This window comes from Melanotaenia boesemani, chromosome 22 (assembly GCF_017639745.1).
Source record: "Melanotaenia boesemani isolate fMelBoe1 chromosome 22, fMelBoe1.pri, whole genome shotgun sequence".
Classification (NCBI taxonomy): domain Eukaryota; kingdom Metazoa; phylum Chordata; class Actinopteri; order Atheriniformes; family Melanotaeniidae; genus Melanotaenia; species Melanotaenia boesemani.
In genome coordinates this window covers 22,325,156-22,341,186 of record NC_055703.1, presented here as the reverse complement: position 1 = coordinate 22,341,186, position 16,031 = coordinate 22,325,156, and the positions used below count along the sequence as shown (strand labels likewise).

The following is a 16,031-nucleotide window of genomic DNA, read 5'->3' as shown; positions in this document are numbered from 1 at the left end:
TCAGTATTTATACCCTCATCTTACACTCCCTTGCTGGGCAGATGAAACAGATGGAAACACAGAGCAAAGGCAGCTTCTTCTCTACTGTCTGGCCTTGGATGCAGATGTTTCATTTTTCTTAGAGGCCAGTCTGGCATAAATCACAGTCTGCTGATGAACTTGCTTCTCTTCTGCTCACATTTATTAAACTATTGTATGAAAATACATTAGATGAACAAAGACTTAATTAGATGTACTTGTAAAATATAGACTTGTATGATTAGTGAAGTAGAATAAAATGATGAGCATATCATGGTGGTGCATTAGTGATTAATGAGGTGTTAGTTTGTGTTACACTCTTAGAAAAAATGTGCTGCCTATAACCATATGGTTAGAGGCTAGATTGGTCCTGTGGGGAATAAAGTTGAGTATAGGCCAGTGGATTAACCAATGTTACAGACAGACAAGCCAGTCACCCCAAGATGTCCTCGTCAGGTGGATGAATATAATCTCCAGCAATGGTGACATAGAAAGGAAAGACAAAAAAGTCAGTCAGTAGTGTCCATACAAGACATAATTACTACACCAGATGAATTACCTAGCTGTCTGCCAACAGTAATGGATGGTCCAGTGAGAATAATCTGAGAAGAGGCACATAGTAATAGTGACAGTGGAACAGACTGATGGAGCTTGTCTTCTAACTCCTGCAACACAAACCACATTTGGCACACGATCAGATTAGGTGTAACATTATTTTATGTTAGTAAATTTAAATGTCTTTTCAGTAAACACATTCCAGGGCCCATATTCCTAAAGTTTCTTAGTGCAAAGAGTTGCTCCTAGCTGTCAAATTCTAAGAAAATTCTGAGAATCCAGATGTTTTCTTAGAATTTCCCCTAAAACTGACAAGTAGATCCTATTAAAGATAAAAGCTACTCCTAAAGAATCCTAGCGCTTAAGAGAGCTTCTGAGTCGCCTAGTTCCCTAAGCAGAGGCCAGAATGGTGGACAGAAGAAGTCAGAGAGATATTATCCAAACACTGGATAACAATGAATTAATTAAACGTTACAGATTGCATCGTGCAGGAAACATGTTTGTGGTTGTTCTTAAAATCTACTTCACAAAACGCTTTTATGCTCTTTGACCAATTGAGCCAGGAGAAAACACTGTTCCTCTGCCCAGTTGGGTTTCCTTCTTCTTTTCTTCTCCGTGGCTGTTCATTTGAACGCTAACCAACACTGCTTCTTATAGGCAGGTTGGCAATCACAGACAGTGGTGGAAGCTGAGCCATTTTACCCTCGTTAATACAAAATGGAGTTGAAATGTTTAAAGTTGAAAGTGCAACAATGACCAGCATGGTAAATGTAAGCAAATAAATATAACTATCAGCATGTGAATACTCTGCAAGTGGGTCCAAGTGTCTACACATTCTGTAGGATAACTGTAAAGTATAGCTTAATATTCATTTAAAAGATTTTCTTTTTATGTAAAATATTATTTATAATTACAGTTTTCATAGATTTGATTCTGTGATTAAGTTAATTGATTTGACAGTCCATCCTGTGCCCATTTTCACAGTGTGCCTATCTTTTAGGCTCAACCAATCCCAGCTCTTAAAATGATGACTCATACCTAGCAATGGGGTCAACCACACCTCCTCACTTAGATCGGAGCTGCTGTCCATTCCTTGCTCAGAGTTCTCTGAAAATGTTCTGGAATCACTCCTTGGTTGAGATTCCTTGCTAGGAATTTTTAGGCTAAGTTAAGAGCTCTCTGAGAGGATTCTCAATCTTTAGGAATACGAATCCTGGTTTGTAACACAAACAAATTTTACAAGACGTATGATAGGTCCATGCTGGTCCACTTCAGTGTTTTCCTGCTGGACTGTGCTGCAGTGTTTCTGGCTTATATGTTTTAGAAATGATGATATTTTGATATATTTTCTTGGGCATCCATTTTTGTCACATTCAGCAACAAAATTGGCTTCACTTTAAAGGTATAGTTCAATATGTTTTAGATATCTTCTCTGCATTGTGGTTTTAAAAGGACAACAGGGACACTGCAAATTCATGTCTCACCTGAAAAGGCACTTACAAAGTCACCAAAACCCTCTTTTTCAAGCCTGTGGCACACATGGTCTTTTGTCCAAAGTTGATCATTCATTTGCAAAAAAACACATAAAAGAAACAGATGTTAATATTAAGATATTCTGCCTTCCCCATAAAAATCCTTAGCTAGTCAAGCTTGGAAAAATAAGATTTAACTTATCTTGATTCTCTGAGGTTTCAGATGTTGTCACACTTAACCCATCCCTTAATCCAAATTCCTACACAGGTGATCACATGAGTGAATAGTAATCACCACTGACATGTGACACCTGTTTTATCAATATTGAAACCACCACTAAGCTCCCACAGGGCAACCAACCAGGCAGCCAGCTCCCAGGCCCCACATGCTAAAAATCATATCAAACTAGATTCCTACAAAAATGCCCTTCAACCTAAGCTCATCCAAAATTAATTTTACATAAGAAAGCTAAACCTATGAATACGGTTTATATTTGTAGCAAAGGGACCCCACATTTGATTATTTGACTTTTTTGACCTAATTTAATGGTTCTTTTTTGACCCCTACTTTTTAGATTAATCATCTCATTCAATATATTTCTTTAGGTGTGAGAGGGTTCAGTGGTAAACCTGTCTTACCCTGATGTGATTGACGTGGGTGCCTGTATGTTGAAGGTTTAGTGGACTGGAGCTTAGATCCCATTTGGAATAAGTAGTGAGGCATACGCTACTCGCAAAAAGTTAGGGATATTTAATTTGCTGAATGATGTCAGAACAGACTTAAAATGTAAAATGACCTTTACAGGTGAACATAATTAGAATTTCTCTACAATTTTGAATGCAAGTGTACAACTGTTAAATGTTTAAGTAGGGAGGAGAAGGATTGTAGGGGCCCATGATTGACAGGGGCCCAGAAGGGCCCTCAATGCAATTATAATCCTAACAGAATTATCGATCCTCAGTGATAAACTTACAATCATGCAAATATTTTAGTTACAGTGGATTGGTATCACTAAGTTTCTTTGTTTTGGAAACATTTATGAACACCCATTTTAACATTTATGATGACGTTTTAGAATATTTCCCTTTAATTGTTCAGTCCACCTGCTTCATCAGCTCCAGAGCAACACAACAGACAGACAGCGAGTGAATGGTAAAACAGCAGGATGCCTCAAAAATCAGGAAGTTTAAAAGAAAAGAAAAAAGCTGAGACTGGAGAGAGAACAGAGGGGTAAACAGTACGTCACCCAGTTCTTTCAGAGGCAAGGTGGGTCAGTTAGTTCGTCTGATGGAAAGTTGTGGAACATCAGCTTGTTGTTTCTTCTAAACTTTGTTCATATAAGCTAGCTCACTTCGCTCCCATATTAGCTCATATTTCTGAAGAAATCTCTGGATTTAATTAATTTCACTGTTGTTTTAGTCAAATAATTAACGCAGGTAAACAACTAGCAAGCTGGTCTGCTCCCCCTCCCCTTCCCACCCCTACCTGAACATGTCCAGGTGGCCCCTGAAGAAGGAGGTGAGCAGCTGAGTGTTGAATTAATTGATTATCGTGGAGAAAAAAAACATTATATAATAGAAAAAAATCATTCTGAATTAATAATAAATAATAGTTTGTATTTTAATGATTTGAGTACTGAGTACAGTTTACATATCCCAAAATCCTAACAAGATATATTCAGTTATTTTTAGCTCCTTATATTAAAACAAGAAATGTAAAAGTCATGAGAAGGAGAACATTAGTTAGAGATGCACATACACAAACATTCCTCCAACCCTGCATGCATTGACTCGGGGGAGGAAGCAGTGTGCTTCTTTACATAGATAAACAGCTCTACCGCCCCCTGCTGGAGACTTTAGGTGGCATCATGGAGTTACAGCCAGGTTCTGAATAATTTAATTTGTGTTTAACATGTCAAAAAAACAAAAATCATCATGATTTAGTCAGCGATTATCTGTGTTTATTTATGTCTAAAGCTCTGTACATTGAGAAGTCTGAACAAGAATGAATTGAAAGTAATGAAAACAGATGATCCTCCTTAAATCTTTTGCCCATGATATAGTATATCCTCTATGACTGCTCTGTTATAATATTCTTCATTAGCTGGCATGCTGATGCATTAATTTTCCAAATCCATTATTAAAGCAACGATTTATAAAGAAAAAATGGTAAATTCAGTAAATAACGTCTTATTTCTGTGGTTTGTTGACGGTGGAGTAGAGGCTGTTTGGATCAATAGAAACTCCAGTAGATGAGGAGGAAGCTTTCACAGTGCTGTAGGTCACAGTGTCAGAGATCTGGAAGAGACATTAAAATACAAACTTCATCTACAGAGACATGCAAAAGTTTGAACATCCCTGGTCAAATGACAGTTTATCAGTGAGCAAGAGATGACCTGAGGTCTGTATTATTATACAATATTAATTCATGGCAAAGTATAAACAAACAGCACTCTGATCATTCAATTCCACTTTATTGAGGCCCAGATGTTTCAGGAAGAGCGCTTCCTCATTTCCTGCCTTTACATTTTCCATTCAGCTTTTTGAGACTCAGCAGCCGGATTTTTGATGAAATATTAATTCCTCAAAATGACGACATGAGTAGTTGTGCGTTGCATAAATTCATGTTTATGCAGTTCTGCCATGTGCAACCATTATTATTAACCTCATTATCCTAGATGCAACCGTAGCTGAGATAAACAGACTCGGGAACAAGTCAAGAAGAAGAACAAAAACATACTTCAAAGGGATGAGTGACAAGGCTTTAATTTTTCAGCAAAATGATGCATCTGTCCCTAAAAACTCTTTCTCTCCTGAGAGCTGCTCTCACGATCCATGCACCAACGCGCATATGATGTTCTATAAGTGGGACATTTTCCAGGAGAACTGATTGGTCAGGAGGTGATGCTTTATGCTTATACAGAACATAACCTGCTCCAGAGCAGGATATTCATTCAGCACAAGTTACCATAGCGATTTACCCCCAGTAAGAAGTTAACCAGCTTCGTTGTAGAGAAAAGCCAGAGTTAACCCTGAAGTTACCTGGATAAGAGAAAATCCAGCTTTGTCGTACAGACCTCTGATCTCCAAAGGACAGAAAGTTATTTATATTTCCATGATTGCCTTCTGCTCATCTGTTGATTGCTGAGCTTTAGATAAAAATCGCTGACATTATAAGAATTATTCTTGTTCTTTAATACACAGCTTCCTGAATACAAGTGATGGGATGTTCGGCTCTTTTCAGAGAGCTGGCTCTTTTGGCTCGACTCCCAAAGAAGAGCCGGCTCTTTTGGTACCCGAACGGCTCTTAATTTAACAACTTTTTAAGCCCCATTATTTTCCTTAACTTCTCAAAAATGAATTGTGTTTTGAATTTGTGCATTTGTGCATTCACTCTGATACAAAACCATTTACTTGTGTTTACTATTTCAACAAAAATGTTATATTGCACAAACAAATCCACAAAACAGAATGACAACCAAACTCAAGAAAGAAGCATTAATGTCCTCAGTGTAGGTTGGCATTCAGAAAAATAAGATGCTTCATCTTGGAAGGGCTGATCCGGTGTCTCCTCTCTGTGAGCAGGGTTTGATGACATGACACACTCATGTACTCTCCTCACAGCTGTCTGCTGTTTCACTATTCAAAAATAAAATAAAAAAAAATTAAACAAAGATTAAAAGAAATGCAATTAATGAAATAAAAGCAGAAGGAATATGCTAAAATAAAATAGATAAAATGCAAGAAAAAAAGTTAAAGACAATATTAAAACATGATTCCAGCTTAAAAGAACCAGATGTAGATTTTGACTTCTAAATACAAACTAATGAAATGCAGCAGAGAACAGGTGGGTTTTAACCTGGATTTAAATAAACTGAGGGTTTCAGCTGATCTGAGGCTTTCTGGGAGTTTGTTCCAGACATGTGGAGCATAGAAGCTGAATGCAGCTTTTCCATGTCTGGTTCTGACTCTGGGAACTGATAAGAAACTGGATCCAGATGACCTGAGTGTTCTGGTAGGTTCATACTGGGTCAAGAGGTCACTGATTTTTTTTGATTTTGGTCCTAAACCATTCAGAGCTTCATAGACCAGCAGCAGAACTTTAAAATATGTTCTCTTACGAACAGGCAGCCAGTGTAAAGACCTCAGAGCTGGACTGATGTGGTCCACTTTCTTGGTCTTAGTGAGGACTCGAGCAGCAGAGTTCTGAATAAGCTGCAGGTGTCTAATTGATTTTTTAGGCAGAACCTGTAAAAACACTGTTACAATAATCAAGCTGACTAAAGATGAAAGCTGGACTAGTTTTTCCAGGTCCTGCTGAGACATCAGATCTTTTACACTTGATATATTCTTAAGCTGATAGTAGGCTGATTTTGTAATTCCCTTAATGTGTTTTTCAAAGTTAAGGTCTGAGTCCATCAATACACCCAACATTTGATCCGTGTGGTTTTTGTCCTGATACAAACTGTCTGCAGGTGTAAAGACCAACATCCTCAAACGTGACCTTCTTTATAACCAGAGAACAGTTCGCTGTAAGACTCAGTCTGTCTGATTTAGTTGCTGCTTCTCCGTGAATCTGTATGTATTGTATATATATTTGGAATATTAAGTATAACATCAACTCTCAGTGCATTAACCTCACAGATTCCAAATTAAATTGTGATTAAATGAACTATTAAAAATAATTAAATATTTATTATTAAAAATAATACAAATATTTGTCAATACTAAAAAGAAAAATCTTTTCATTGTGAGGAAATAAGAAAGAAATCCAAAGTAATCAGATAATATTGTGACTACTGAGACAAATGTCAAACATCAGACCAAACAAAGCGATTCAGTTCAACAGAGAAAAGATTTGATATGAAGCATGGAGGAACAGAAAGATGAAAAGTTTGTACTGAGGTCTGAGCTGCTGGTCTTTGTGAAGAGGCTGAGAGGCAGAACTACAAAACACATTTCTGAACTTAAACTTTAATCATAACTGGACTAGTAAAAATAACATTAAATTCACATTAGCACAATAACACACAGTAGCTCTTTAAACTCAAACATTCAGTATTACATTGTGATTAAATGGTTTTTATAAATGAGAAAATATTACAAATCTTTGCAATGCAACAAAAAATAAACTTTCTAATTCTAATATTATAAGAAATAAATAAAAAGTAATAAAATGATGTGAATCTGTTTTTGTCTATGGGTGTAAAATATGTTGGGATGAACTTTACAGCAGTGGACTCATTTCTGTGGAGATTTGATGTTGAAGTTGTTGATCAGTGGAGTCGGACAGAAACAGAGGGCTCTCCAACGTTTTCATACTGCACTATACCTTCATCTTCATCTTCATCACTGTATACCTGTAAACAAACAGCACAAACACACTCTCAGTGCCTGAAAATCTCCCTAGTGTCATGTCTGCCCCTTTTCCTCCAGTGCGCTCAGCATCGCCAGCCTATTGATCACCGGTTCTGACACAACATTCCCCAGGATTCCTCTGCTCATGCCATCATGGACCGCACCTGTGTTGTCATTACCCTCATGTGATGCACCTGTTCATCCCTCTATTTATACCCTTTGTTAGTAGAATTTCATCATCTAGTCTTGTTGTTTTACTCCAAGTCTTTGTCGGTTCACCTGTGTTTTGGTAGTGAGTCTACGCACTTTTTAGGCTTTGATCTTAATTAAATCATCTTCACACTTGCCTGTGTTAGTGTCTGCCTTACTGCTGGTTCAGTCTGACACCAAGAGATAAAGCATTGTGTATTAACTGAACTTCTAAATCTATGGAATAAGTTTCCATGGTGATGGAGTCAAGGTGTGTCTTTCCTCTCCTCTCCTCCTCTCCTCTTATTTATTCATTTACTTACTTATATTTCCACCACTATGAATTATGCTTAAAAGAAAAGCAACCAGAAATTCAACAAGATATAGTTGGTAAGATCTTATCACCATCTAATTTGATATTTTCTTAATAACACAGTTAATCATAAACAACTGGTTCAAGCAGAGATTTCTCCTTATAACAGTTATTGTATAGTTGAAAATCCAGAGGTTAAACTCACAGCATTTAGCATTGTTGTCTTGCTTCCTGAAAGTAAAAAAAACAGAGAAAACAGAGACTGTGGTTTCAGATATAAACATTCATGCTTTTTAAATTTCAGTTTTAGAAGTTCTCACCTGTAGTTTTTGTCCACAAGTTGATTGTAATGACAGAAATCAGGAGTGCTGTTAAACCCAAAGAGACAACAACATACCGCCATGATGAGCCTGGAAAAAGGAAATAAAAACGTTAAACCAGTCAGGGGTAATGAATAGTGTAGCACACTGGAGCAGTTCTGTTATATGGTTTTGTTTTCAGTGGATGAGTTAGAAATTATTTGTTGAATTTGAATGTGTTGCTCAATTCATGACACTGTTCTGGATGCCTGATTAGTGTACTTTCCCTTTAAGAGGAGAGGAAACTGAACTAAGAGTGGGGGAGTGATGGAAAAAAAGAATTTCTGTTGATGTTAAACTGTGGGCAATATATAAAATAAACGTTACAAAAACAGTCTGGACATGTCCCTGACAGTTTGTTACAAGAATGTAACAACAGCAGCAGCAAGGTTTCAAACTGACTGAAGCAGAGAAAATCTCCACCAGCAGCCAAGAGTCAGTCTGACATTCACACTGCAGAAGATGAGAGATTCAGTCTCTACCTGCTTGTTGTGATGGATTGTTGTTGTTTGTAGGTGTTTGTCTGTCCACTGATGTCTGCTTGGTTTGTGTTGTTGATGTTATTTTTCTCATTGCTTTACTTGAGGTGGATGATTTTGGTGTCTCTGACGTTGTTGTGGATGATTTTGTTGTGCTAGTTGACTGTGTTGTCAGTGTTGTTTCTCCTTCACCTGGTAAAAAACAACAAGATTAAGACCATTTTCTCTGTTTAACTGCTTTACAAAAATTAAATATAGTTCTAAAAAATTAATTTCTCATTCACCAATAATAAACAAATATTTTCAGTTTGATATGGTCAAAAACAATCCTTGACTTTCTCACCTGTTGTCTCATGTGAGGACTGAGGGATGAAGGGAAACAAGTGTATTTCTTCAAAATAATTATTTTTCACTTTACACTTCAATAACTCATAAATTATTGACTCCTGATTCAGGTGAGATGGTGTAAATGTCAGAGTAGCAGAGCAGGAAGTTGCTGATATCACCATACCAGAGGATTTACCCTCATACAGCCACTCCACTGTGTGAGTACAGTGTTTAAATCCCAACACAGAGCAGAACAAAGTGACTTTATCTTTGTTCTTCTGTTCAGTCACTGGTGAAGATGGAGATGTTGTGAGAGAAAGACAACAAGAGGAAAATAACTTCATCACTGTGATCATAATTATTGTGATATTTCAGTCTGTTGTTCTAACAAGACAGTTTGAGCTGAAAACATCATGATGTAAATACTCACTGGTAATAACAAACAGATCAACATGAGAGTCTGGTCCTTGTTGTTGTCCTGATACAAACTGTCTGCACGTGTAAAGACCAACATCCTCGTCTGTGACCTTCTTTATAACCAGAGAACAGTTCGCTGTAACACTCAGTCTGTCTGATTTAGTTGCTGCTTCTCTGTGAATCTGTCCATGTTCAATCAGACGTATTGTTCCCATGTTATTACTAAAGATCCAGGTCGTACTGTCACAGTTATGCTGATTATTCCCACAAGGCAAAGCAGCATCATCACCAACTCTGACAGTGAAGGATGAACGTTGCTCAGCTGCTGTTGTTCAGAGAAATTAAAATATGAAAAATAAACTGTTGAATGTAAATGTCTGTCATGTTTCTTATTAGTGTGAGGATCATTTTACAATCAACACAATGTAACAAACATATCTGTGTTAAAGGAGGAAAACTTAATGAAGCTACATTAGTAAAGCTTTGAAACTGGTTTAAATCATTTTATTTAACATATTAAATATGTTTCCTTACCTGTAAACTGAAGCATCAGAATCAGGAATAAAGACATTTTAATCCATCTGAGTGGAACCATTGTGCTTCTGTCTCTCTTGTTGTGTCCTTCACAAATGAGCGAGTCTCTAAAAGTGGTTTCTTAAACAGAAATATATTATGAGCTTCTTCTGGTTTGTGAGGCGTCACTTCCTCATTGTAGCTTCACTCTGTGTTTTATCACCTCTGTTCCTTGTTGGATTAATTGAGTTGTTTACCTCCTATTCCCTTATTTAAAAAGTTGAAATAAAACATTTTAGCTTTTAATGCATGTTGAATGTATTTTACTAAATCTTTAATCTGCTTTGTTTTCCACTGAAGATGACAGTGGACAGTTCAGCAAAGAACAGAGGAAGCTGCATGTGTGAAGATTGCTGGTACAGATAAACTTTTACCTTCATGCAGCTCTTCTATTTTGAATGTGTTTATTAATAAATTAGTAAACTGATGTCATTTTTCTGAGAAGTTTAGGAGAAGTGTTTTACTGAGAATGTGTCTACAAAAGGTGCAGAGCTCCAGTTATAATTAGATAAACATCATAAAAACATCAGTTTGTTAATTTAGATGCAGTGACGGAGACAGAAAACGTTCACTGGGGTCGCTACGATGGATTTGTGATTATTTCTGGGGTGCCGTACATGTTCCACTACACAGTGAGTAAGTGTCTAAAGCAAAACTCGGCTGCAACGTCACGCAGCGGCCTGGAAGAAAAAATTGTGAAGTGCAGTTTCTCAGCATCAAGATGCTGCTGGGCTGTGACGCTCCAGAAACGTACAAAATAAATGTCAGTGCACCATCAAACAAGTCAGCAACACTGAGTTATAACGTTTGAAGGTTATCTACTGCAACTTAAACAACATGATAACAATAATAAAAATACTACTAATAATTTTCACTTAATTTATCCCAATTGAGAAATTCAGCTCTACATTTAATCCATCTCTAGATGTACGAGAGCAGTGGGCTGCCATGATGTTCCAGCACCTGGAGAGCAGTTGGGAGGAGTTCAGGGTCTTTCAATAATTCACCTCTGTTGACACACCAGAGACTTTAATCCACGTTCTTCAGACCCAAATCCACCTTGTAACCACAAGGCTACCACTCCCTCAAGCCTCTTAATTCCATAAAGTTTAATCATGCATCTCTACAATATTTGGAAAGCAGATGGTGGAAGATTAAAGCATAACTGGAGCTTTTAGATTTTTTTCCCTTACTTGTTCAGATAAAGTGAAAAGAAGCTTATATTATACAGCAGTAGCACATTTGTAGACAATTGTATTGAGTTTTACTACTTTGCTGAGACGAGATGCTCAGCTTAGTTTATGGTAATCAGCAGCATAATGAACTCATTGTGTATCATCAGCAATACACAGACTCATTATTTATTCTTTCATATTTCGATCTTTAAAAGTGGTTTCTTAAACAGAAATATATTATGAGCTTCTTCTGGTTTGTGAGGCGTCACTTCCTGATAGTGACTTCACTCTGTTGTATTACTTGCTTTACTTACAAATGGAAAATATTAGAAAGCATCAAAAGTATTTTTCTTTTTTATGAAAAAACATTTATTATACACTTTTATGTTGACAAACAAAATGCTTTCAATAGAACAAAGAAAAGTCTTAAACTGAACTTTAGTTTAATTTTCATTAAGATTTTAGACATAACATATGAAACTAAACTTTTCAATGCAACTGAAGTTATTATTTAACCACCAAACTTTACCAGGTTCAATCTTTTCTTTTTTTATAATTGTCCAAGACTAAGAATTACAAGAGTGATCATTTGTCTTTTAAGGTATGATGTCATGTGATCCAACATGTTTTTGTATCAGTGGTTAATGACGTGTGAATGAGGTGTACGTGCAGCTGGTTTATTTGTGTGAATTTGTTATTTTAGACACATGGAGGAGTAATCAACAGCAATTGATGAAAATATAATTTATAGAATTTAAACATGAAATCTTAACAGGTCTTCTAGATTATTTTCTTTTACAAAAAATGTTTGTTAGGAATTACTTTTATTTTACTTTTATATACATATGAAGCAAACAAAACTGACAGGCTGCTTTAAGCTATGATGACATGAGAAGCATGATGCTGGTGGATCAGTGGTTAGTGAGGTGTTAGCTTCTATTCACAGCTTAACATGTGTCAATGAGCAAATTAACCTTTTTCATTGTGCATCACAGACTAGTGGAAGAAGAATAAACACTTTTACATGTACACATGTTAAATTGTCTGCATTTATATAGCGCTTTACTGTACATTAATGAAATAAGGGTAAATTCAATTTTATTTTCTTGGATTCAAGACAAAAACAATGTTTAATGTTTCTAACATCTTTTCTTCCTGCTTTTAAAAACAAGCCATGATATCATGGAGCATCAGTGGTTAAAGAGGTGTTAGTTTCTGTTGGCTGCTAAGTTTGTATGAACGTGGGAACAACAGCAGCAAAGATGTTCGGTACTTTACATTTATTTTTATTTTATTTTTTTTAGCATTAAGACTTTTACACTTTTCACAGTAAAGCATAGAAAACATGTACAATATGATTTAATAATCAGATTCTAATATTAGCAGATAAGTATAATTTCACAATCGTAAAGGATTAATAAGATATATAGAATATAACAAAAGTTGTTACAAAAATTCTGCAAATACATCATGTTTTCTCTTCTTTTCTCTTTTCAATTTCATGTAAGGCAAGGCAAGGCAGTTTATTTGTATAGCACATTTCATGTACAGGACAATTCAAAGTGCTTTACATAAAACAAAGACATTACAGATATTTAGAATAGTAAAAGGCATCAACACATAATCAACACATAATCACAATAAAATAATAAATTACATTAAAATGATTAAAAGCAAGATTAGTTAAAAAAAAAGTTACCGTGCAGATTTCATGCATAGGCGCATGAGAAAAGAAAAGTTTTTAACCTGGATTTAAAAATGTCTACATTTGGGGAAAGTTTAATCTCCACTGGCAGTTTGTTCCATTTGTTTGCAGCATAACAGCTAAATGCTGCTTCTCCATGTTTAGTCTGGACTCTGGCCTGGACTAGTTGACCAGAGTCTTTGGATCTAAGAGCTCTGCTAGGTTTATATTCTCTGAACATATCACAGATGTATTCTGGGCCTAAACCATTCTGGGATTTGTAAATGATCAGAAGGGTTTTAAAATCTATTCTGTGACTGACTGGAAGCCAGTGTAAAGATTTTAAAACTGGTGTGATGTGTTCAGATCTCTTAGTCCTGGTTAAAACTCTAGCAGCAGCGTTCTGGATGAGCTGCAGATGTTTAATGCTCTTTTTAGGAAGTCCTGTTAAAAGACCATTACAGTAATCCAGTCTACTGGAGATGAATGCATGGATGAGTTTCTCTTGGTCTTTCTGGGAGACTAAACTTTTAATTCTGTTGATGTTTCTGAGCTGGTAAAAAGCTGTCTTAGTGACAGCTTTGATATGGCTGCTGAAAGTCAGATCTGAGTCTATCAACACTCCCAGGTTACGAACTTGGTTGGTAATTTTAAGAGCCCGAGTCTCCAGGTGTTTGCCAATGCTGACCCTCTTCTCTTTGCTACCAAACAGAATAATCTCAGTTTTGTCTTCATTTAATTGTAGGAAATTCTCCCTCATCCAGGTGTTTATTTGCTCCAGACACTGACACATTAAGTCTATTGGACTGCAGTCATCTGGTGACAGAGACACATAAAGTTGTGTATCATCTGCATAACTTTGATAACTAATGCTATAGTTTTGTAATATTTTACCCAAAGGGAGCATATACAAGTTGAACAGAAGAGGTCCAAGGACTGACCCCTGGGGGACTCCACAAGTCATGGCCACTCGCTCGGATTCATAGCTGCCGATCGTAACAAAATAACTCCGGCCTTCTAAATAGGACCTGAACCAGTTAAGGACCGCTCCAGAAAGTCCAACCCAGTTTTCCAGCCTGTGCAACAGGATTCTGTGATCTACAGTATCAAACGCAGCACTGAGATCCAACAGAACCAGGACTGATACTTGACCAGAATCGGTATTCAACCTAATGTCATTTAACACTTTGACCAGAGCTGTTTCAGTGCTGTGATGAGGTCGGAAGCCGGACTGAAATTTATCAAGATTTCCACTTTCATTTAAAAAGTCATGAAGCTGGTGAAATACAACTTTTTCAATAATCTTGGAAATAAAAGAGAGGTTAGAGACAGGTCTATAGTTGTTCATTATAGAGGCGTCTAGAGTCCTTTTCTTTAGGAGTGGCTTAATAGCAGCTATCTTTAGTGACTTGGGAAAAATGCCTGATGCCAGTGAGCTGTTAACTATCAGTAGGAGATCACTTTCTACTGAGGTAAAAACTGTTTTTAAAAAGTCGGATGGTATCATGTCCAGAGTGCATGTTGTTGATTTCAAATGCCAAACTGTTTCTTGTAGGACTTTTAAATTCACCATTTTAAATTGTGACATGACATCAGAATTATTTCCGGGTTTTAGACACAGACTAATTTTCTTGTTTGACTGTGTGGAATTAATATTTTGCCTAATTGTTTTAATTTTTTGGCTAAAAAAGTTTGCAAATTGGTTGCATTTCTCAGTGGAAAGGAGCTCTGGGCTTATCTGTTTAGGAGGATTTGTAAGTTTTTCAATCATAGCAAACAGAGTGCGAGAATTGTTGACATTCCTGTTAATCATTTCAGATAAATGCAGCTCTCTGGCCTTGCACAACTCATTGTTATAGTTACGCAGGCTTTGTTTGTACAGCTCATAGTAAATTTGAAGTTTATTTTTCCGCCATTTCCGCTCAGTTTTTCTGCATTCTCTTTTTAGGCTGGTAACCACAGTGGTGTTTCTCCATGGTGTTTTCTGTTTGCTCAAGTTGCTCTTGATTCTTATCGGTGCAACAGCATCCATTACATTCAAGATTTTCAGATTGAAATTATCCAGGAGTCTATCAACTGACTCTGCACTGGTTGTTGGTAACATAGCTATGGCCTCCACAAACTTAGCACTTGTTCTTTCATTAATGTACCTCTTCCTAACGGAGAAGCAGGTTGGTTGAACATTCTGAGTGATCAGTAAATCAAACAAAATACAAAAATGGTCAGACAAGGCCAAGTCAGTGACCGCAACAGAAGAAATATCAACACCCTTTGAAATAACCAGGTCCAGAATGTGACCTCGAATGTGGGTCGGTTGTTTAACATGTTGCCACAAACCAAACATGTCCAATATGGAACAAAATTCCTTGACATTACCATCCGTCATGTTATCTATGTGAATGTTAAAATCCCCAGTTAAGATGAAATGGTTAAAATCAGTAGAGATAACCGACAATAATTCAGAAAATTCATCAATAAAATTTACACAGTGTCCTGGACGTCTGTAGATGATTAGAAATAGGATTTTAGGAATGCCCCTTAAAATAAAACTAAGATATTCAAAAGAAGTAAAATCACCAAATGATATTTCTTTACACTGGAATGAATCTTTAAATAAGGCAGCTTCTCCTCCCCCTTTCCTCCCGTTTTGACATTTATTCATGAAACTAAAATGAGGGGGTGCTGTTTCATTAAGAACTGTAGCACTTGTGTCTTCTGTTAACCATGTTTCTGTCAGAAAAAGAAAATCTAAACTGTGAGAAATGATGAAGTCATTAACTAACAGTGACTTGTTGGACAGAGATCTAACATTTAGTACAGCTAGCTTTATGAAGTTTACACTGGTCTCTGTTGTATTCTGAGTTATACAAGGTACAGTTAACAGATTAGATCGATTCACCCCACAAACTGACCGTGTTCGATTCCTTATTTTACTAACTAACACAGGAATCCTACTGGGTCCAGGCTTGATCTCAGAACAGCTGTCAGTAGTAGCAAAACTACAGCAAGGACCCTGAACGCATCATGGCATGTTATCTTTGTTGTGAATTCTGCTGCTCTGGGAACCTCCTCCCATGCCCTGCTCGGTCAGGACAGATGATCTAATAGGAGG

General features: G+C 36.7%; 1 protein-coding gene and 1 long non-coding RNA gene across 2 annotated transcripts in view; both read right to left on the bottom strand.

The window, feature by feature from the left end:
* The window catches only part of LOC121633261, a 61,462-nt gene that overhangs the window by 9,280 nt on the left and 36,151 nt on the right, over window positions 1–16,031 (bottom strand). The window lies entirely within an intron of this gene.
* Window positions 7,246–8,884, bottom strand: LOC121633282. Its single transcript, XR_006009028.1, has 3 exons — window positions 8,747–8,884; window positions 8,111–8,315; window positions 7,246–7,405 (listed from the first exon to the last, which is right to left on the bottom strand). It is a non-coding gene; the product is annotated as an uncharacterized LOC121633282 (long non-coding RNA).